Below are 23,084 nucleotides of genomic sequence, written 5' to 3'. Positions count from 1 at the left end.
TTATAAATATAGATATATATACACATACAGATAAATACATATAAAAAGGCCTTTATATATAACATAGATTATATATTAAAATATGTTATATATTTATAACAATTTTAATAGATATATATTTATAAAATATTTTAAAATATAGAACTATTATTTATAAAGTGCTTTATAAATATTAAAATATTTAAAATATAAAATAAATACTACAGTATAGATATATACATACACACATATATGCATATATAGTTTGTTAGCAATGTTATTAAAAGCTCTTCAGCCTTAATTATTTGTTCAATCTGTTAATTTCTGAAGTTTCCCACATAGTTGAAATTTACTCATCCTAGTATTTTTTATAAGTTTTTGCTCTCTACAGTATGAATCATTGCTTTTCGTGACAGTTTTCAGGAGAGTCAAGTGTTAGTTATACATGTTATCAATATTAAATATTTCTATTTAATTTGTATCATTTTTTGGCCTTGGATTCTTATAACTGTGGTTAATTAATATTACATTTATTTATTTTAATTTTTTTACTTGAACACGTCTGGTTTATTTTTTCCTTTCTTTTCTTTTTTTTTTCTTTTTTGTCCTTCTATTTCAACCTGTACATGTTATTTTGTTTTAGGCATGTACTTTATTAATAGCATATAACTGTATTTTATTTTATTTACTTTTTATCCTATCCAAGAGTCAGTTTTTGTGATTACTAATATATTTGGATTTAGTCCCAGCTCTCTCTAAGCATTTTCATTATGCATCTTTCAAAGTTTCCTTCTGAGTTTTACTTCCTCGGGTATAGGTTTTGTTTATCAGATCAAGTCTCCTTCATGTCATTTGTTTTCTCTAAATGTTTGATGACACTATACTTTGGCTCTGTCTACTTCTGGTGACTATGAGAGAAGCAGGACACACACTACAAGTAAGGATCTAAGAACAGTCTGTTGTCTGGAATAAGACTGCCCATTCCTGCCAGGTGCTTCCAATCTTCCAGAGCACAGCTTTGATTTTCCTGCCCAAACACCCACAATCATGGCTACAGCCCGTGGACAAATCCTCTGTTGCTGAGCACTTAGCACAAGTGGTCTTGGTAGACGTCAACCCACTTTACCACCAGAATAATGTTCGTCAACTAATCACCCTCACAGTTACACAGGAATAGTTTTCTCTTCCATCTTCAAGATCTTAGCATCTCCATTGCTACTCTCCCGTCCTGCAGCTCTCTTCTGCTGGGCCTATCTCCCACCTGCCTTCTCTCTCCTAGAGTAGGAGTGATAAAGAGAATGGTTACTCTTCTTCGGATCCTCATTCCGATAAACCAACTTACAAAACACACCAGTAAGAAATCATGGAAACTTAATTGGAATTGGATCGGTGGTTCATCCACTAGGAATGACTTTGCCTCTCCAGTCTGGAGACAACTATGGTTGCCACAATGGGGGGAGTGCTAATATCTGGTAATAGAGACCAGAGATGGCCCTAAATATCCTACAGAGCAGAACACCAAATCTGAAAATTATGTCAAAATTCAATAGTGCCAAGGTTGAGAAACCCTGTGTTAGATGATATTAAGGAATTACCAGTTTTGTAAGACATGATAGCAGCATAATGACTAGGCTTTTTAAAAAGTCCTTATTTGTTAGAGATGCATATTTAAGAATGCAAGACTTAAAAAAAAAAATGATGTCTGAAATTTGGTCTAAAATTCTTTTTAAAAAACAGGGAAGTGTATACAAAGATGGAAAATGTTAATTTGGGGGGATGAAGGTAACACTGGTGTTCATTATATTAATCTTTACTTTTATATTTGAAAATATCTATAATATAAAACTAAAATATTTTCATTAAATTTAAAAAGGCAAGAATTTTATGATATTTTATAATGTTTATTCCTAGTAATATGAAATAAAATACATATTATTTAAGTTTCAATAATTTTATTAAAAGGTTGGAGTTCTAATAGACCTTGGACAGAGTTCCTCTCTGCCACCTAAAAGTTGAACAGGGGCTGGAGAGCGTTTTGAGGAAGGGAAGTCATCAACGAAGGTCAATTGCAAGACAGGGAGAAGACCCGCCTACCCAAGGAGCTGATGTGCTACATGTTTGGAAATAGGGCTCAATGAGGCAGAGTCACATTGTGGAACTGCTTACAAGTCAGGCAGAGAAGTAAAGATTGGCTGAGGTAGAAAATAAGGCATTGTAGTTTTTTTTTTTTTTTAAGATTTTATTTATTTATTTGACAGACAGAAATCACAAGTAGGTAGAGAGGCAGGCAGAGAGATTGAGAGGAGGAAGCAGGCTCCCTGCTGAGCAGAGAGCCCCATGTGGGGCTCGATCCCAGGACCCTGAGATCATGACCTGAGCCGAAGGCAGAGGCTTAACCCACTGAGCCACCCAGGCGCCCTTAAGGCATTGTAGTTTAGGGGCAAGATTAATTTTCTGAAAACAAGTCAAGTTGCCTGGAAAAAAATTCATGCAAAAAAATCCTATTGCATCTAAATTAACTGAATTGAAAGGGCATGTTTTGTATATTTTTGTTTTGTTCTGTTTTGTTTCATTCTTATCCTGCTAACACAATTCTTTCTGGGATACTGAAGGCAACAGGAGACACTGTCGGTGCTGTGGATGATACCCAGAGTCAAATGGAGGGATTGACCTCTGCTGGGAGGGCACAAGTTTTGCCAGTTTTGATGAGCCAGGAAGATAAGGGACTTCAAGGCTGAGGTATCAGCAGAGAATGCTGATGGAAAAGGGCCGTGAGATGTTCAAAGAGAAAAAAGAAACTAATACCAGGAAGATGAAAACAAAGTAAGATTAATGCCCATAAAGGCTTGAGATCATGAATTTCCATGAACCTAGTCTACACACTTGTGTGATTTTGTCCAGCAACATGTCACTGCTCACATGGAGACCCAGAGAAGAGAGAAGGTAGGGTTCTTCCAAGGTTGGGGAAGTTGGAAGACTTTATGGGGGAGGGAGTGGGGGAGGAAGTTGGTGGTAGCTATCAAAAAACTGACTCTTCTCAACCATGGAATCTACCCGGAGAAGAAGAAAATTTGATGAGAAAAAAGTGACAGGGACTAGTGGACTATCCAAATGATGTTAAAGTATTATGCCTAGGGGTTATCAGAGCAAGCAAACTAGACAAACAGGAGTTGGTGGTCAGAAAGCGAGATATCCAAAATTAAGATTCTAGATGGAGTAGTTTCTGGCAATGACAAGGTTCAAGGTGTGACCACGGGACAAAAGGCTGGATTGGAGAGCAACTACTAATTATTAAGGTGGGTGATCACAAGATACCTAGGGTTAACCCTAACAGCCTGTTCTTCCCCCTTCTGATTACTTGTCTTTGATGAGAGAAAAAGCAGCTATCACTCCTGTTGGGCAAGAACGATGAAACCTTTCCTTGGTTCTCAGCCCCTGTGATGCTCTGCAATTCCTTTACTAAAATCAAATGGGTGCTTTTTTAAGACAACGGAGAATACCTCTGTGTTATATGAATGCATGATGATCTCATTTATTCCAGGGTTAGATGGGGTACTGGAGTCTGAGAGTGGGAATTTGGGGAACAAGAAGGTGGCATGGGACCCTTCTGGGACACAGGTAAGAGAGTTTATAGGAGAAATAGAGAAATAGTGAAATACTCCCTAAATGTTGCCTTAAGGCTAGCTCTGGCCAACTTTTACATACTGCACACTGAATTTGATATGCATCAAAAAAAAGTTTATAGGGGCTCCTGGGTGGTGTAGTCAGTTAAGCATTCGACTCCTGGTTTTGGCTCAGGTCATGATCTCAGGGTTGTAAGATCGAGCCCTGGCTCAGGCTCCATGCTCAGTGGGGAGTCTACTTGAGCTTCTCTCTCTCCCTCTTCCCCTCCCCCCTCAAATAAGTAAGTAAATCTTTAAAATATGTTTGTGAACTAAAATCAGTCTGATAAATTTGATATTATCATAATCAGTCTTTTTTTTTCCTTTTTAAGATTTTATTTATTTATTTGACAGAGATCACAAGTAGGCAAAGCAGAAGCCAGAGAGAAACAGGGGTAAGCAGGCTCCCCACTGAGCAGACAGCCTGATGCAGGGCTCGATCCCAGGACCCTGGGATCACAACCCAAGCCGCAGGTAGAGGCTTCAACCCACTGAGCCACCCAGGTGTCCCATAATCAGTCTTTTTAATGACACCCCGAAGAACCCCACCTATTTCACAGAGGATGACTCGTAAGCTTAGCATCTCTTTTTGTACCCAGAGTAGCTCAAAAGCAGGACCTGACTTCTAGCTCGATGCAAACAGATTCTTTCTGGTACTCAGTGGCTGTCCAATAGCAGAAAGGTCAGTATGTACTTCATAAATTATGAACAACAAAAGTAGCCTCTGCTTTCCTGTGGCTGCTCAGGGCAAATACAGCTGTATCTGAACCAGAACTGCCTACTCAGCCATATGAGTGTATTAAGCCATCAATAAATTCTGCTCTTTTCCATACATTTTTACTGTTAGGCTCAGTGTCTGCCTCTGGGGATAAGCAAAGGGAAAAAAGACTAACTTAAAGTGCACCGTATTGCAATGAGGTCCATTTTGCCTCATTCATTCCTCCAACAAATATTTATCGAGCATGTCCTACAAGGTGGACATTCTGCAGGTGCTAGAGATAGAAACTGGAAACAATTCCTATGCTGCAGAGATTCCAGTCTAGGGAAGAGGGAGAAGCAGATACCTTTAATATGGAGGGAATTCATTACTAAGATTCATTCATTTCTTCTATAATGTTTGTAAAGGATGCACAAGTACTTTGTTCAGCCCTAAGAATAAAGGATGATACACAGATGTAGTCCCTGCCCTGGTTGAGTCATCCTATGAACAAAGAGGACGTAATCCTGTCCCTGGTGCTCAGGGAAGTGACCTTGGAGGAGCTGCTCTCCTGTGGAACATGGAGTGCAAAGGAGAAGCTTCAAGGAGACGGCGTGGGAGAATATCCCAAGCAAAGCCCTGGCGTCAAGAAATCACACTGCTTTTGAGAAACTGCAGGTAGAGTAGAATGGTGGAAGCTGATGACGTCTGGGGTCGGGAGCAGTAAGAGACGAGGCTGAGGGAGACACACAAAAGGACGTGCACAGCATGCGAAAGAACCGAAACTTGACTCTGGAGATGAGGGTGAGCAAGGGAATAACATAACGAGCTTGCCCTTTAGTTAGGTAGCTCTGCAGCCACGTGGAAACTGGCTCTGTAGGTAGGACTGGAAGCCAGGAGTACAATTAGGAGCTCAATACAATGACCCTGATGAGAAATAACAAGGACGTGAACTAAGATAATGGCACCGGGATAACCCAACAAAATAGGACGGGCTTGAGAAATATTTAGTAAGAATAGACAAGATATGGTGGGTGCTTAGAGGAAGACGCTGCAGGATTGGAGGAGTCAAGGTCGCTTCCCAGGCGTCTGTTTTGGGCTCCAGCTAGGTTACCGTTAGCTGATAGGACAATAAGAAAAGAAACATGTCTCAGGGTAAATGCAGTTTTCACCACAGCACCGAGACGCAGTTTTTGCACCGAGGGAAAAAAATATCCATAGGGTGAGTTAGGTTAAACTTGTAAGTTGCATCTATAGGAGAAAGACCTTCTCAAAATTACTTTTTCTTTTTTCTCCACCAAAGACTGAAGAGTATAAAAAGACAGGCTGCACTGGGAAAAAATATTGCCAAACCACATATCCAACAAAGGCTTTGTAGGATCTATAAAGAACTCCCAAAATGCAGTAGTCAACAAGCGATCCAATTAGAAAACGGGCAAGACCTTTCACCAAAAACATGAAAAGACATTTTATAAAAGAGGATTTATGGCAAACAAGCACATGAAAAGATATTCAACGACAACCATGTTAACAAAAGTTAAGGAGAAATAAAAATTTAAACCGCCATAAGATTTCCCCAGACATCTATTAGAATGGCTAAAATAACAGGGATAACACCAAATGCTGGCAAGGATGTGGAGGAAACTAGATCACTCACTCAACTGCCATGAATGTGAAATGGTACAGTCACTCTGGGGAACAGCGTGTAGTTTCTTAAGAAATCTAACCTGAGGGGCCCCTGGTTGGCTCAGTGGGTTAAAGCCTCTACCTTTCACTCAGGTCATGATCCCAGGGTCCTGGGATCAAGCCCTGCATCAGGCTCTCTGCTCAGAGGGGAGCCTGCTTCCTCCTCTCTCTCTCTGCCTGCCTCTCTGCCTACTTGTGATCTCTGTCTGTCAAATAAATAAAATCTTTACAAAAAATAGTTTAAGAAATCTAACCTGATGCTGTGAATTGTGTAAGACTGATGAATCATAGCCCTGTACCCCAAAACAAATAATACGTTATATGTTAATAGAATAAAAAAATAAAATAAAGAAATCTAACCAGGACTTGCCCTTCAACTCAACAATTGAACCCTTGGGCCTTTATCCCAGAGAAATGAGCACTTAAGTCTACCCCAAAATATGAATGCTTATAGCAGCTTTATTTATGATATCCCGGATAACTGGGGTCCGGGGTGGAGGACAGGCATCCTTCAATGGGCGCATGGTTCAGCAAACTGTGGCACTTCCATGCCCCTGGAATACCGTTCGGCAGACACCAGCAACAAACTACTGATACTAGAAACGGGGATGGATTTCATGGAACAACACGGAGCGAAAAGAGCCAGGCTTAAAAGGGTGCGTACTCTATTACCAACATTCTTGGATGTTATATAAATTATATGCACTACACACTCACTCACTGAGCACATACCAAAGTGAAATCTGAACAAAGTCTATGGATTGTACCAATGTCGATTACCTGTTTTCAATACTGCATTACAGTTATGCAAGATGTCACCATCGATGAAAACTGAGTGAAGGGCACACAGGGCACTTTTACCTTTTTTCCAACTTATGCATCTGTGAGTATTTAAATATATGTGTGTGTGTGTGTGTGTGTGTGTGTATACATATATATATACACATATAAACATATAAATATATATTGATAAATATAATATAAATTATATTTATAATTTTTTACTTTATATATATATAAAATTTTGTATAAATTATATGCATTACACATTCACTGAGCACACACAAAAGTGGTAAAATCTGAAAATTTTATATAAAATTTTGTACTGTATATACACACACATGAAGGTAGGTAGGTAGGTAGGTAGGGTAGATAGTTAATTGGTAAACCTGGTCGTTGAAGACACTGGAGAGTTGATTCTAGGGCACAGATGGAGGGATACACGGTAAACAGGAAGGATGTTGCTTCTCCCCTAAGAAAGGAGATGCAGATCCAAGGAAGCAGGTGGAAGGGATAGAGGGCCAAGAGGTAAAAAGGTCATTACCTAATGTTATCTATTTTCCATGTAAAGTAAGAATCACACCCACCTGCCGCAAGTGGTGAGGAACTAGGGTACAAAGCTTAGGTGAGTGGAAGGTTTGGAATACCCACTAAGGAAAGTGGGAGAGGGCATATCCTAGGAATCCATAACCCCAGTTTTTTAGCCCCATGTTATTGTCTATAGTGGCACCCAGCAGAACTTTCTGCCATGATAGAAACGGTCTGTATCTGTGCTGTCCAATACAATAGCCATTGATGACAGCTAGGCTACTGAGTACTTGAAATGAGGCTAATGTGACCAAGAAAGTAATTTTTAATTATATTTAATTTTAATTGAAATAGCCACATGTGGCTAGTAGCTACTTTATCAAACAGTGAAGCTAACAGATGCACAGAATAAAGAAGCAGTGAATTTTCAACCACGATCGGTCCTTTTGGGAAGTTAACCAAGATCTAGGCCTAATATCCAAAGCACACAATTTCTTTCCTTACTGTGTTATTCATTATTCAGTTATTCAGTTTGTGCGGAAGCTGCAAATCAGTATGAAACCCTTGGTTCTTGAAGCTCCAACAGCCAGCTTTGAGCCAATCCCATCCTCTAGTATTTCTGAATTTCAAATCCCTTTGTCACACTTTTGTCCCAGATGACATGGCAGCAAAGTCTTCAAGGGTAGCCTGAGAAGGTCTAAAGCTGTACCCACACGGGTTTTCCAGAACATTCTAAGGCTCGGACGGTCCATGAGCCCTGTCCCCTCTCAGAGAGTCAGCAAGCTCGAGTCTGTTCTAACAGGTGCCCAAGCCAATGACAGAACCTCCAAACCTGACCATGCAGTGACTGCCCGACTTAACTCATCGCACTCCTCTCCTACCACACGACGTCTCCAACACGCCGGCCGCCCGACAGTTCATGGGCGCTCCACAAATTACTTCAACAAGCAAACAAACAGATGCGCCATCAAATAGACGACGTAAATCAAATTCATGAGGGGTGCTCCTCCTCCTCACCATTACAACCCAAGTTCCAAGTCAGGCATCGTGGTCCCAGCCTTTCTCCGACCCTGTTCTTTACAAATCCATATCCCATAGATGGTAAAGGAATCGGCGGTGCTCACGTATGACAACATTGAACATAGAAAACCAGTTTAGCCAAGACATAACTCTTCATACAGATGTTGCAGAAACGCATCCGCCGGCATGTTTAGGGGGAAAAACATGGGTGTGGCTCACTGTGAAGACATTCTCACTAGGGTCCCTAACTCTACCAATGCAAACTGCTGTGCTGGACTGTTGTAGACGATTCTCCTCCGGTCAGCAGTTCTTTGCAAGAGGTAAGCCCTAAGTTCCAGTCGCTGAAGAAGTGCCTGGGCTTGCAGCTTCCTGAGAATTCGACTGGTTAAAGCAGTTTTGGAAATAGAGGCTTTAAGTGATTCGGAGGCCGCCTGCCCTCTGCTCACAAATTGGCTTTTCAGAGACACTCTGAGGGCGGTTTGCAGCGGAGTAGGCCTTTTCCTTGTAACCCGAGAGCTTGCCTAATGTCCCTCAAGTATTTCCCTGATAGAGAAGAGCAACATAACAGGGTCTTTCAAGGATAGTTTGCACATTAAAAATTGATGGAGCACTTTAAAGTTTAATATTTAAACAAAATGCTTAGTGTTTACGGGCACCACACACACATTTTCATAGGTACCGATGTAGGGAAAGGTCTGCTGGGCCGGGGAAGTGCTACTGAAAATACTGGTCAATATGCATGGTATATATTCCTATAAAGTCAATTCTGGGTTTTTTAGCCTCTGATTATTCTGGAATGATGGTTTTTCTTCAGGCTACAGACAATGTTTAGGGGGGAGGGACTGACCGCTCTCTCTTCTGATGGTCACAAGTAGTGGAAAACCCCCAAGTTCTTGGCTCTACACCAGCCATCCTCAACCTCTATTTCTGCAGGACATGGAGGGTTGCCATTAGCTGTAAATGATGAGACGGATATCCAATTATTGCAAAAATCCACACAGAGTAAACAGAGTTGTTTCTGAGACAGAAAATAAAAGGTGCATGGCAAAAACAACTGGTTGAAATTCCAAAGAATAGAAATTGACTGTCTGTAACAAGGCAGGAAGAGGAAAAACAAAATCAAAACCAGAGAAAGATGATTCAATAGTAATTAAAGAGTCCCATGTTTAAATAGTCCAGCTATATTCAGGTGGTATTTGAGGGGGTAAAATATTAAGTGTGGTCTATAAAATAATGAGGCTGGTGCCATAAGGGCACACACAGAACCAGTCCCAATATGTTCTCATAGCCCTTTATGGTGCAACAGTGAGTGGCCCATTCATTGCCTCGATGCCTTCACTCAAGAGTCAAAATCCCAGGGACTCAAAGGTCCAATTCTTTAATCATTGAGTTGGTTCCCCTGGTAACCACCCTTCCCCATCCTTACGTGCTTTCCCAATGTCTCCTCACTGATATAAACTCAGGTGTGGTTGAAAGGAGCTTGCAATTAATATTAGTATAATTAATATTTATTAATTATAGTATTATAATTATATATACAATATATAATAATTATATATACAATTATATATAATATATAATATACAACATATATAACACATATATACAATATATATTCAATGTGTATATATAATATATAATATATATAATTATATATACAATAAATATATATACAAATATATAATTATATACACAATTAATATTAGTATAATTAATATTTATCACCCTTATCACTTAGGAAATTCCAAGAGTTTTAGGACTCTGTGTCAGAAATAGGGATAAAAGCCAAATATATATTTCTTATTATAAAACCCAGTATCACATGCCCCATGCCTAAACTCCCTGCTCCTCATCCTTTGGCCCAGGCCTGGCTATTGTAATCCTCTAGGCTCTTCCCAAATTCTGAACAAATCATAGGTGTGACTAGGGTCAAAGGCCTAAAGTGTTGACATAAATCATGTCATTTAATAACATGGCTTTGCTCCATTATCCATCCCTTCCAACCAAAACATCTGTCTCTACCACTTCCTGAAGCTAAATTTTGTTCTTCAAGTTCAAACTTCATCTCTTCTAAAATGTCATCCTAAGATTCCACCACCTATAGCAATCCCTTCCTCTTCTGAATCCAAAGCACATACTTCCTAAGATAAACATTTGGTAATTACCCATACCAACCTCACAATTTCTTTCAATATTCAGTTCCTTCTTCTACAATTAGCAGGAGGGGTACAACCTAAGCCTTTGCGGTATTACACAGGGCTACTTTCTTATTTATTTTTTTTTTTTTTAGATTTTATCTATTTATTTGCTAGAGAGAGAGCACAAGATGGGGGAGGGTCAGCAGGAGATGCAGACTCCTTGCAGAGCAGGGAGCCCGATGTGGGACTCTATCCTGGGACTCCAGGATCATGACGTGAGCCGAAGGCAGTCACTTAACCAACTATGCCACCCAGGCGCCCCAGGGCTACTTTCTTCTAATAACACTTATGATTCCACTGTTATTACCATTTTTCCACCTCTTACGTACACAAGACCACCCAACTTTGCAAGTTTGCTATGGATAAAGAACATTATGCCCCGACCCATAAATATCTGTCCCTTCCAATGTTCAAGAACTCTGTAAAGATTTTTAAATTTCTACTCAGAGACAAAATCAAGACACAGAATGCTAAGTAGCTTATCCCAATTACATTGCTATAAAGTGACAGCGCTTGACTTACTGTCTAGTTTGTGTGGCTCTAGAACATAGCCCTAGAAGGTGACACTGTTGAATCCCCACAGCACTCTACGTGGTAGGTAAAAGGAAGCATTTATTTTTTATTTCAATACAGATTGGGGTTAAGGAGTTGGAGGAAATAACAGATCAATATTGGCAGAGAAATCACAATGAACATATAATTCAGAACTAAGGTTTTTATCCTATAATTGAACTTTTTTGGGAATCAATGAGTAAGTTTCAGGGTGCTTATGAACCATTTGAAATAAAAATGAAATTGTACCAAAATATGTATATGTGTACATTTTGGGGGAGGGAGAGTCCGTAATTTTTTTTAAAGATTTATTTATTTATTTGAAAGAGAGCAGGGGGAGAGGGAGAGAAAGAATCTCAAACAGACTCATTGCTCAGCACAGAGCCCAATGCCAGGCTCAGTCTCACAACCTGAAATCATGACCTGAGCTGAAACCAAGAGTCAGACCCTTAATCTGCTGAGCCACCCAGGGCCCCAGGGTCCACAGTTTTAATGAGATTATTAAAATGATTCTGTGATAGTCATTAGGGTTGATTACATATCTTCTGGTTTTCTCTCTGCCAGGTCCATTGCTAACACCTCCCCACCTCTAGAAGTAGGTATAATCATGTGACTTTGGGTCACAAAATGTGAGAAGCAACTTATGGCGCTTTCAGACAGAAGCTTTACGAGACAGAGCTTACGACTTTCCTTTTCCCGGTAGAGTGGCTGGTGATGTTTGAAATGGCAACAGCTCCATTAGTTTGACTCCTGAGAGTCTACAATCTGCTGGTTCCCCCGCCAACTCAAAATGGATATGTCGTATAAAGGGACAAAGGGGAAAAACATGAATGCCTTATGCCACAAAAATCTTTTTTTAAATAATTTTTAAAAATTTTTAATAAACATATAATGTATTATTAGCCCCAGGGGTACAGGTCTGTGAATGGCCAGGTTTACACACTTCACAGCACTCACCATAGCACGTACCCTCCCCAATGTCCATAGCCCCACTCCCCTTCTCCCAACCCCCTCCCCCCCAGCAACCCTCAGTTTGTTTTGTGAGATTAAGAGTCTCTTATGGTTTGTCTCCCTCCCAATCCGATCTTGTTTCATTTATTCTTTTCCTACCCACCAAACGTCCCACGTTGCATCTCCACTTCCTCATATCAGGGAGATCATATGACAGTTGTCTTTCACCGATTGGCTTATTTTGCCAACCATAATACCCTCTAGTTCCATCGACGTATTTGCAAATATGCCACAAAAATCTTAAGGTTATTTGTTACTTTGCCATATTGCAATCTACCGCCACTGAGGCATAATATAACCCCCCAAATGTTAGGAGACACTTGAACCTTCATGAATGAAGTCCTAACGAAAGATGATTTCAGGAGTGATTTCTTCACACACTGATGAAAGCAAGAGGTATAATACTAAATTCTATTTTGATATTTCAATTATCTCGGAGTAAAATCTTACCCTTCAATGCTAGCATAACATGAATTGTTCTTTTCTTTTTTGTAACTTACAGAAGCTCATTAAAAAAAACAAACAAAAAAAAACAAAACAAAACAAAAACCACACACATAAGTGCCAGAAACTGTTAGGAAAGGAGCATGAGTATGAACAGCTCAAAGGGGTGAAGTATTCTTCAGAGAAGTTGGCTCATTTCCTCTGCTTGTCCTGCTGGGAGCTCTTTTCACCTTGTGCATAAAATATTCCAATAATCACTTTGTTGATTTTCTTGGCTCAAGACTGACTCTCCAATCATCATGCATCATGTGGCAATATCAATCTTTCTAAATTGCCATTTGCAGCATGTCATTTTCTTGGTCATTAACAGGCCAAATTTTCCAACTACCAAGAAGTACCAAGTTGTTGCCTTAACATCCAAGCCCATTCTAATATGGTGCCAACTAGGATCCTAAGCAATGATGCAACACCCAGACTCCCCTCCATGTGCACACTCCATACCAAGCAGACCAGTGCCATCCCCTGAACAAAGTAGTCTATTTCCAACTCAACGCCTTTGATTACAGTGTTCCTCCTGCCTTTTTAGCAAAAAAGCTGAAAGAAACATTCCTCGGGTACTCTGGCCTTCTTGAGCACAATGAAGCAGCCTTCCAAAGACTCAGGATAGGGACAGATATCTCCAGGCACAGAACTCTGGGAACAGAACTAGAAAGCAAAGAAAACTTCATAAAGACTCAAAAAGCTGACAGCCAGGCTTCAAAGCAGAGAAAGATCTCCCATAGTTCAAAACTCAAAGAGTTCATCAGTACGCTAGAGATCCCTGGAACCTCACCAGTGTTCAGAACCCAGTCCCTACTGAAGAGAAAAGTCTGAAATATCTGAAGCCAGTAGGAAACCATCAAGCTAGAGCTGCAACAAAGCCGGGACCCAAATAAGTTACAAATGAGTACTCTCTTCTTAGCAGCCTGAAAGGAAAAAAGAGTGTGCCTTTTTATTGGAGTAAATGTTCTTTATTTCAGTTTCAATCTTTATCTCAAATTGTTTAATAAAATGGCTGGCACACAATATGAAGTTACAGGTTACATAAAGGAGAAGGTAACACATGCAGATGAAGGAATCATGAGATAAAGACTTTAAAATAAATAGGACATGTATGTTAAAGCATCTATACCTTTGAAGGATTTCAGCAGCTTAATGGATAATATAAAAAGAAACAAAAGGGAATACTGGAAATGAAAATTATACCAGAAATGAAGAATTCACTTAATGAGCTTAACAGTAGATTGGACATTGCAGAGGAAAGGAATTATAACTTGAAAACAGAAAGCTAGGGCACATAGGTAGCTCAGATGGTTAAGCATCTGCCTTTAGCTCAGGTCATAATCTCCAGGTTCTGGGACTGAGCCCCACATCGGGCTCCCAGCTCAGTGTGAAGCCTGCTTCTCCCTCTCCCTCTGCCATTCCCCCTGTTTGTGCTTTCTCAGTCTCTGTCGCTCTCTTTCTAATGAATAAATAAAATCTTAAAAAGGGCACCTGGGTGGCTCAGTGGGTTAAAGCCTCTGCCTTCAGCTCAGGTCATGATCTCAGGATTCTGGGATTGAGCCCCACATCGGGCTCTCTGCTCAGTGGGGAACCTGCTTCCCTTCCTCTCTCTCTGCCTGCCTCTCTGCCTACTTGTGATCTCTCTCTCTCTCTCTGTCAAATAAATAAATAAAATCTTAAAAAAAATAAATTAAATAAAATCTTTTAAAAAAAAACAGAAAATGATACAAAGAAACTATACAAAAGGAAACATTAAAGTGAAAAATAATGGGAGAAACTGGAAGAGAGCATCTGAGATTTGAGGAGCAACACCACACCGTCCAATATACATGCTATTAGAATCCCAGAAGGAGAAGAGAGAAAAATGGGGACAAAAGAATTATTTAAAGAGATAAAGATCAAGAATTTTCTAAAATTGATCAAACATATCAACATCAAGCAAAATAAACAAGACCAGCAAACCTCAAGCAAGATTTTTAAAAAATTGAAATAACTAGGCATATCATAGTCAAAGATGAAAATAAACTCCAAAGAAGTCAGAGAAAAACGACATGTTGCACGCAGGGGACCAATGTTACAAATGGTCTCTGACTTTTCTCATCAGAATAAAGGGCTGACAAGACAATGGAATATCTTTAAGGTACTGAAAGGAAAAACTATCTACCTAGAAGTCTATAATCCACAGGAATATCTTTCAAAAACAGCAATAAAATAAAGACATGCTCAAATAAATAAAAGCTGAAAGAACTCATTGCAAATACCAGCACTAGAAGAAATTCCAAAGGGTGGAGGCAAATGATACTGGATAGAAACCTTGAATCTGCTAGAAGAAACTAAGAACATAAGAAAAAGTAAATACCTGGGTAAACATAAGAGTTTTGCCTTTAACATTTTTAAATTTCTTGAAATATTATTGACTAGTTGAAGAAAAATTATAATAATATCTTATTAGTTTAAAAACCATCCAGCCCTATTCAGCCTCCAAAGTAAGTGTTTTCTCAATTTTCCTATATAAATCATAACTAAGGATAACTAAAGAGTTGATAAGGGGAAATTCTCTTTACAGAAGTATACCAGTTAGTAAAGAAAGAAAGATACAATTAAAATATCAACATTTTGGAACCTCTAATGAATTAAGGGGCTTAGGCAAATATCAACAATTGCTAACAGAACAAAAGAGAAATAACCAAGCAAATTACTATACTATAGTAATTACTATACTATAGTAATCTACAAATAATAGATACACACTCACTACTATGTATGGAAGTATTCTTTTTTTTTAAGATTTTATTTATTTATTTGACAAACAGAGATCACAAGTAGGCAGAGAAGCAGGCACAGAGGTGGAGGGGAGCAGGCTCCCCGCTGAGCAGAGAGCCCAATGCAGGGCTCGATCCCAGGACTCTGGGATCTCAACCTGAGCTGAAGACAGAGGCTTAACCCACTGAGGCACCCAGGTGCCCCACTATGGCACTATTCTTGCCAAAAATAATTTAACCCAAATATGATCAACCCTCTAGAATTGACTGACTCTAGATCTAACTACTAATTTATAGAAAATACTGAAGACTGAATATTCTCCAAGGGGTACCATATATGAATATATGTGGCCACTTACTAAAAACATTCTTTATCAGAAAAAGAGAGAGGTAACTTTTTAATTTTTATATCCTACCCAAGAATTCTGAACGTGCTGAATGTCTATCACGTGCAACTAAATTCTCTGAAAGCATATCATGTGAATTTCCTGAAAAATGGCACGAACATCTTCTCAGTGCCCAATTATAGTGTGATGAATCTTTAAAAAGAAAAACCTTCAGTTAAAAAAAGGTCATACCAGGGACGCCTGGGTGGCTCAGTTGGTTAAGCAGCTGCCTTCGGCTCAGGTCATGATCCCAGCGTCCTGGGATCGAGTCCCACATCGGGCTCCTTCCTCAGCAGGGAGCCTGCTTCTCCCTCTGCCTCTGCCTGCCATTCTGTCTGCCTGTGCTCGCTCTCTCCCCCCACCCTCTGATAAATAAATAAATAAAAAAAAAAAAAAAAAAAGTCATACCAGCCTTCACATGGAACTCACCTGAACCTACCAAAAAAAAAATGTTACTTAAGCATGCATGAGCTCAAAATATAATATGCCCATTTTGATCCCACCAGACAGCCCTACTCAGCCTCAAATGCCACCTCACTTCCCAACTGGAAAACTAATGAACAGAAGACATTCTAGAGTCTTCCCCTATTTAATAACAAAGTGACATAATTTAGAACTTATGCCTCAAGAGCGATCACATATCCTTTGCAGTATTGTGAGCACTCTCACATAAATATCAAGACACTGAAAATATATAGTGTTGACTACACTGTGGCTTGGCTGAGAATGTATCATTCCAGGCGATTTTTATGTTTGCATATCTTAGTCTTATGTCTCAACTTTCTATTATAACTGGGGGGAAAAATGGAGATCGTTTTCTCTAAGAAACATAAAAATGAAGTGCGGCCCACAAACACGTGAGCTATAGAGACATGTAAACATATTTTAAAGAGAAGCTTGTAACAGCTGCAGCTTCCTTAACCACACTGGCCGATCGACTCCAATTCATCCACCATAACTGATTGAATATGAGAGTATAATTAGTACTGTTGATTACTATCTGGTGCCAGATATCCCAAATGCCCCACCTTTGTGCTAATTAATCTTGAAAACTTTCCAAGCTTTCCTCTGCCTTGCCTGCCTCAGCACTCACAGACCATTCCATTCCAACTGGGCAGCAGGAATGGCATCACTTGGTCTTGCGCACAGTTGTCAATGTTTGTTTGTTGGTTTGAATAACTGTTCCTTCATCACAGTAATTTTCATTAGAATGGAAAAATCAAGAATCAAGATGTAGGCTTGGGTCAGTTTGAAGGCCATGCAAACTGATGTGTTCAAGTTGTTACTAAAAAACCATCTTTAGGAAACCCAAAGAGTCATCACAAGGATAATTTGGTAGGAATACTCTGCACGGAGTCCCTGAAAGCTGATGGGTTAGACCATTAGGGTGTATTTATATGTCACTGAACTAAAGGAAATCAGTGGATATCTAACAGAACTAGCCAGTGATGCTATTACAAATTACGCCAAAAGACTAGAGATGCTACATAATCTCTTATTTTTTTTAAAGATTTTATTTAATTATTTGACAGATAGAGATCGCAAGGAGGCAGAGAGGCAGGCAGAGAGAGAGGAGGAAGCAGGCTCCCTGCTGAGCAGAGAGCCCAATGTGGGGCTTGATCCCAGAACCCTGGGATCATGACCTGAGCTGAAGGCAGAGGCTTTAACCCACTGAGCTACCCAGGCCCCCCTACATAATCTCTTATTTTTTATGTGAACATTGTTTTCATTAAAAAAAATCTGTGAAATAACAAAGTACAAAGTGATAAATGATAGGACATATATCATCTTCAATGAAGATATGGTTCACAACCTTGACATCCTGTGGTCCCTTCTTCATTCTGCTCTGTCCTCCTAAGAAGTCCCTCCAACCTCATAAATCCAGCATGACTTTTCCATCCTAAGCCATCCCCTACACATATAGTGGGATTTTTCCAGAACCTACCACTGCAAACAGTCATGTTTGCATATGTCATATGCCCCAATTCTCATTGGGTCACATGTGGAAGTGTTGGAAGTGTTGGAATTCTCATTGGGTGACATATGGAAGTGTTGAATCCCTATATCGTACACCTGAAACCAATATTACACTGTATGTTAACTAACTGGAATTGGAATAAAAGATTTTTAAAAAAACGATAAACATTCTCTTAGAGTGGTAAAGATGGAAGTTAGAGGATAATACCCAGCATGGGCTCAAGAACCGGAAGAAGCAAAGTCAAAATATCCAATTTGGACAATTATAGTTCAGCAGCAATTGTGGTGAGCTCCATAGCTCTTAGCTACACTTCCTAATGGAAAGGACGCACCACTGCTTGGGGGAATGACACTCTGAGCTGGAGAAGCAATAGCCTTATAATTCAGGTTACTTAATAATGCTTCTTGAAAAGGGAGACAAGAGAAACAGCCAAGGATTGCCCTTTTTTGGTGTTTTAAGCCTGCAGCACTAACTTTGCTTGAAAAGACAGTGATTCTAAGTGCCAAAATGAGTCTAGTCAATGACACAAAAGCCTGGTGCAATGTGAGACACCTATGTCAAGCACAAAAGAAACGAAGCACTTTTTCTCTCCATCTCAACATGCTTGTCTTCAGCTGTGCTTAGCAGCGTCTGCAGGAACGGGCTTGGAGTTGAGCAGAGTCGGGGAGACCGACGCCCCAGCGGGATCATCATCTTACACTTCCATTAGGCCTTACTCTCTTCAGAGGACCTAAACCACCACAACTCTCTCAGGCACCTCTCTGCCTAGTTCTTTCTTGAGTCTGCTTTCTCCTCCCCTCCCTGGCTGTGGGCATTCTGCAAACCTCAGTCTTATCCACCCCAAATCTTCTCTCTCCATGTTTTTCCCAGAATGTATTCTTGGAGCTTCAGAACTCTTAACTAGTACCTTAACTAGTTACCTCCCCATTCTATATCACATGGTTAAAAATTTGTTATGAAACTAGATCTTATGTCAAGTCAATAATAATAAAAATAATAATAGTAAATAAGAGAAGAGGAGGAAACTTTTGGATGGGATGAATATGCTGATGGCACAGGTTGTGGTGACAGTTTCATGAGTGTATAATTATCTCCAAACTCAGCAAGTTATATACATTGATTACATACAGTTTTTTTTAACATTAAAAAAAGTTTTTTGAGAATTTATTACTAAGAAAATGATCATCATGCTTCCCCAAACTATTAGTTTATACTTCGTTTCTAAACTAGTCTTTAAATAAATAATTTTTTTTAAGTTGGGCGGGAATGCCTGGCTGGCTCAGTCCGAAGAGCATGTGGCTCTTGATCTTGAGGTCATGAGTTCAAACCCCACGTTTGATGGAGATTACTTAAAATAAATAAATAAAATTTTAAAAACAAATAAACTAGTCTTGAAAATTAAGATTCAATTTTTCATTTATAATATAAAAAGAATGCCCATATATTTAAGAAAATATAAACAATATAATATCAGAACATAGAGAAAAACCTAGTGCCCAAAGACAACAATTACGAATCATTGGTTGTGTTTTCTTTCCTAGAATTTCTTATATGTATTTTAATTCAACTGCATATATGTAATGCAATTCATATATATACATGAATATACCATTTGGATTCTACTTTAAAATTTTATAAAATAAACATAGTTTCATGCTAATAGAAAAAAAGAACTCTGGCCCTAACCCCTATGATAATAATGCTCTCATCTTTAACCCTCAAATCAGAATATTCATTAAATATTTATAAAAGAATATATTTTTGAATTTAAAAGTCATGGAAGGCGGGGCACCTGGGTGGCTCAGTGGGTTAAGCCTCTGCCTTTGGCTCGGGTCATGATCCCAGGGTATTGGGATTGAGCCCCACATCGGGCTTTCTGCTCAGCGGGAAGCCTGCTTCCCTCCTCTCTCTCTGCCTGCCTCTCTGCCTAAAAAATCTAAAAAAAAAAAGTCATGGAAGGGGCACCTGGGTAGCTTAGCCAGTTTAGCATCTGCCTTTGGCTCAGTTCATGATCCCAGGGTCCTGAGATTGAACTTGTGTCCGGCTCCCTGCTCAGCTGGGAATTGGCTTCCCCTTCTTTTGCCACATCCCCCCATGCTCACTCACTCTCTCAAATAAGTAAATAAAATCTTAAATAAATAAGAAATTGTATGAGATGGAAGAAATCATTTAAAAAATCAGGTATGTTTGTGCAAAAATTTGAAGTGTCTACACCCCCAAAAGGAACCAAAAATTAAAAAGTAAACACTTGGGGCACCTGGGTGGCTCAGTGGGTTAAAGCCTCTGCCTTCAGCTCAGGTCATGATCCCAAGGTCCTGGGATCAAGCCCCGCATCGGGCTCTCTGCTCAGCGGGGAGCCCGCTTCCCTTCCTCTCTCTCTGCCTACTTGTGTCTACTACTACTGTCTGTCCAATGGATAAATAAAATCATTAAAAAAAAAGGTAAACACTTAACCATAAATATATTGCTTTAAGTATAATAAATTAACATATACAAATATTATAATATACAAGTATTATGACATGTAATAGATAAATCACAAAAGAAGAAATGCAGATCTCATACACATATGGGAGAAAAAAACACTTAAAGAAATGCAAATTTAAACAATTTAAGCAGAAAAATAGCCATAATGTGGATAATTCATGCACCAAAATGCTCATATTGTGTTATTACCATAATATCAAATTGGAAGCCATGTAAATGTCCAACACTTAGAGTAATGGTTAGCCAATTATGATACAATATATAGTAGGGCCCATGGTGATGCTTTAGGGGATCTTCACATATTTCATAAAAAGAGTACTTTTTCTCAAATAATGACGATTTAAGGCTACTTGAAGAGGCTTGTGGGTAAATATGGAGGATGGGATACATGCATTATTTCTGCTTGTTTCTAAAAGTCCACATTAAGGTCTGAAGACAAGGGACAAAGAGAACCAGGGAAGGGAAAACAATGGACATGATAATTTGATAAGATTTCAGGAGGCGGAAAACAAATGGAGAAGTCAAAACTGAATTGGCAGAGCTAAAAGAGGCTGAAACCCAAGTGCATATGAAGGGGAAACCAATGAGAAAATGCTGATACACCCCCAGAAAGCCCCTGCAAGAAATCAGAAATCAACAGTTTCAGCACAGTGTGGGAGAAGTAAGTGATACAAAAAACTGATTGAAAAATCTTGTGGGGACAGTGCTCCTGGGTGACTCAGTCGGTTAAGTAGCTGCCTTTGGCTCAGGTCATGATCCAAGGATCCTGGGATTGAGATCCGCATCAGGCTCCCTGATCAGTGGAGAGCCTGCTTCTCCCTCTCCCTCTGCCTGCCGCTCTGCCTACTTGTGCTCTCTATCAAATAAAAAAGTAAATCTTTAAAAAAAAAAATCTTGGGGGAATAGTTAGTCCCAGGTCCCTCCCTCTAGTTGAACAGTCAAACAACAATGTTTAACTCCCCTCAAAGAGACTGAAGATTTATTCTCTGGAACATGGAAAAAGACAATCTGTGCTTAAAAGACACAGGCATGGCAAACAGTTGTGATGATGATGTCTCGGACTAAAAACGAGCATTAAGGGAAAACATCCTAAGACTCAGCTCCCTTCCCCAGTCCAAGAGTGCCAGCAACCAGGCTTACCTCCTCCAAACCCTGGACTCCAGGACCTTTCTGTGGAAGACTGAATGGTCAGAAAGAGTAGCCATATAGAACCATGTATGTGGGGGCCCCTCAACAGATCCAGCTTAGTCCTGATCATCCCACAGCCAAGCACACCAGGTGAAAGGCCTTACCTACCTGCACACAGACTCCAGCCATCATTTCAGTGCTTCGCTCTTTAATAATAATGCACAGTTACAGACTCTAGAAATGTCAGGCAAGTCTTCCTTCCAAAACAGACAGATTAAAATGATCAAATAGGAAACAGTAGCTTGGAGGAAACAGAGACAATGCAGGAAACAAGTAAACTATAAAACTAACAATCAGAGAAATAAGAAGACATAGCACCCATCAAGTAAGAACAAAAGAAATAATCAGGAAAACAAGAAAGAGTTATATTAAATTAAATTATTTAACTAATTAGAATATGATGGTCAAACTGCCTAATGAAACTCAGAACCTTTTCTGAACCATACCTGAAACTGCTATGTAGATTCCATTTGACTAGAAAGAGGCCACTGATAAAAGTAAATTTTTAATATTCTGCTTTAGACAATGCATGATTTTCAGCCATTTTAAAATTGTGGTCAGTAGAGTTTCTCCTAACACAGAAAAATGCTTATGATATGCCATTGAGTGTGAAAAGCAGAAAAATTACATTAAGTATTACAGGTGTATGATCAGGCATTACAGATACATACTGGTATAATATGAGAGGTGTATTTTCACTTATATATATGTGCACATTGCTGTATGTATGTGCCGACCTCTTCCTATACTACAAGCATTTCTACTTCTTACTCTCTCCATCATTCACCAAACCGAACTTTTCAGGGCAGGAAAGATTTTGCTATTTCAATATGGAAGTATGGACAATCCAATTTCCAGAAAAAATTTATATGGAAAAAAAAATGTAACTTCCACTGATAATCTGAATGTCCCTTAGAAATAAGAAGGTAGTTGTAGCAGAAAACTAATATAAATCAAACAAAACAGCAAGATAAGGCGTAAAAGGAAGACATTCAGAATATAAGTTTCTAGGTAGGTCTGGATAGGACAGTTTACCTCATAGGAAAGCTCTCTGGGGCCTTACTCATGTCTACCACTCCTATTTTATAGGCCATTGTTACAGGTTTGGTGGATCTAATTTTCAAGTTCAAGCAAATTAGCAGCAACTAATAAGCCAGCTGAGGCATCAGGAAAAAACAGTACTCTGTTTATAAACTTAGGAAAATATGAAACACATTTTTAAATTTCTATTCAAAAATTATCAAAAATTTTTTTTAAAATTTCCAAATACCCCATATATCTGCCAGTGAGCTGAATGATGAATGGAAGGAAGTGGATGACTCAACCATGGCATATCCACACAATGGAGGACTTTGCAGCCATGAGGGTGGCGTGAGAAAGACTTCTACATACTAAATACACAGTGATGTTCAGAGTGTCTTATTAAGTGAAAAGAACAAATTATGAAACAGGATCTAGAGTATGCTCTGCTCTGTGAGAAAAAAAAAAAAACAGGAGGACAATACATACTTGCCTGTTATTGCAAAAATTAATAGGAAGAATTTTAAAAAATAGTCATCTATAGGGACAGAGGAGAAATCAGGTAGAGGAGATAAAGAAAGAAGTAAGACTTCTCTGACTTTACGTCTTTATATAATTTTGATTTTTTTTTTACTCCTGTATATGTTTTCTATAATTCAAAAAA

This window comes from Mustela putorius, unplaced genomic scaffold (genome assembly GCF_011764305.1).
Source record: "Mustela putorius furo isolate JIRA1106 unplaced genomic scaffold, ASM1176430v1.1 tig00000854_pilon_pilon_pilon, whole genome shotgun sequence".
In the NCBI taxonomy this organism is placed as follows: Eukaryota; Metazoa; Chordata; class Mammalia; order Carnivora; family Mustelidae; genus Mustela; species Mustela putorius.
The sequence above is the reverse complement of the archived record's forward strand: the minus strand, read 5'-3'. Positions refer to the sequence as shown.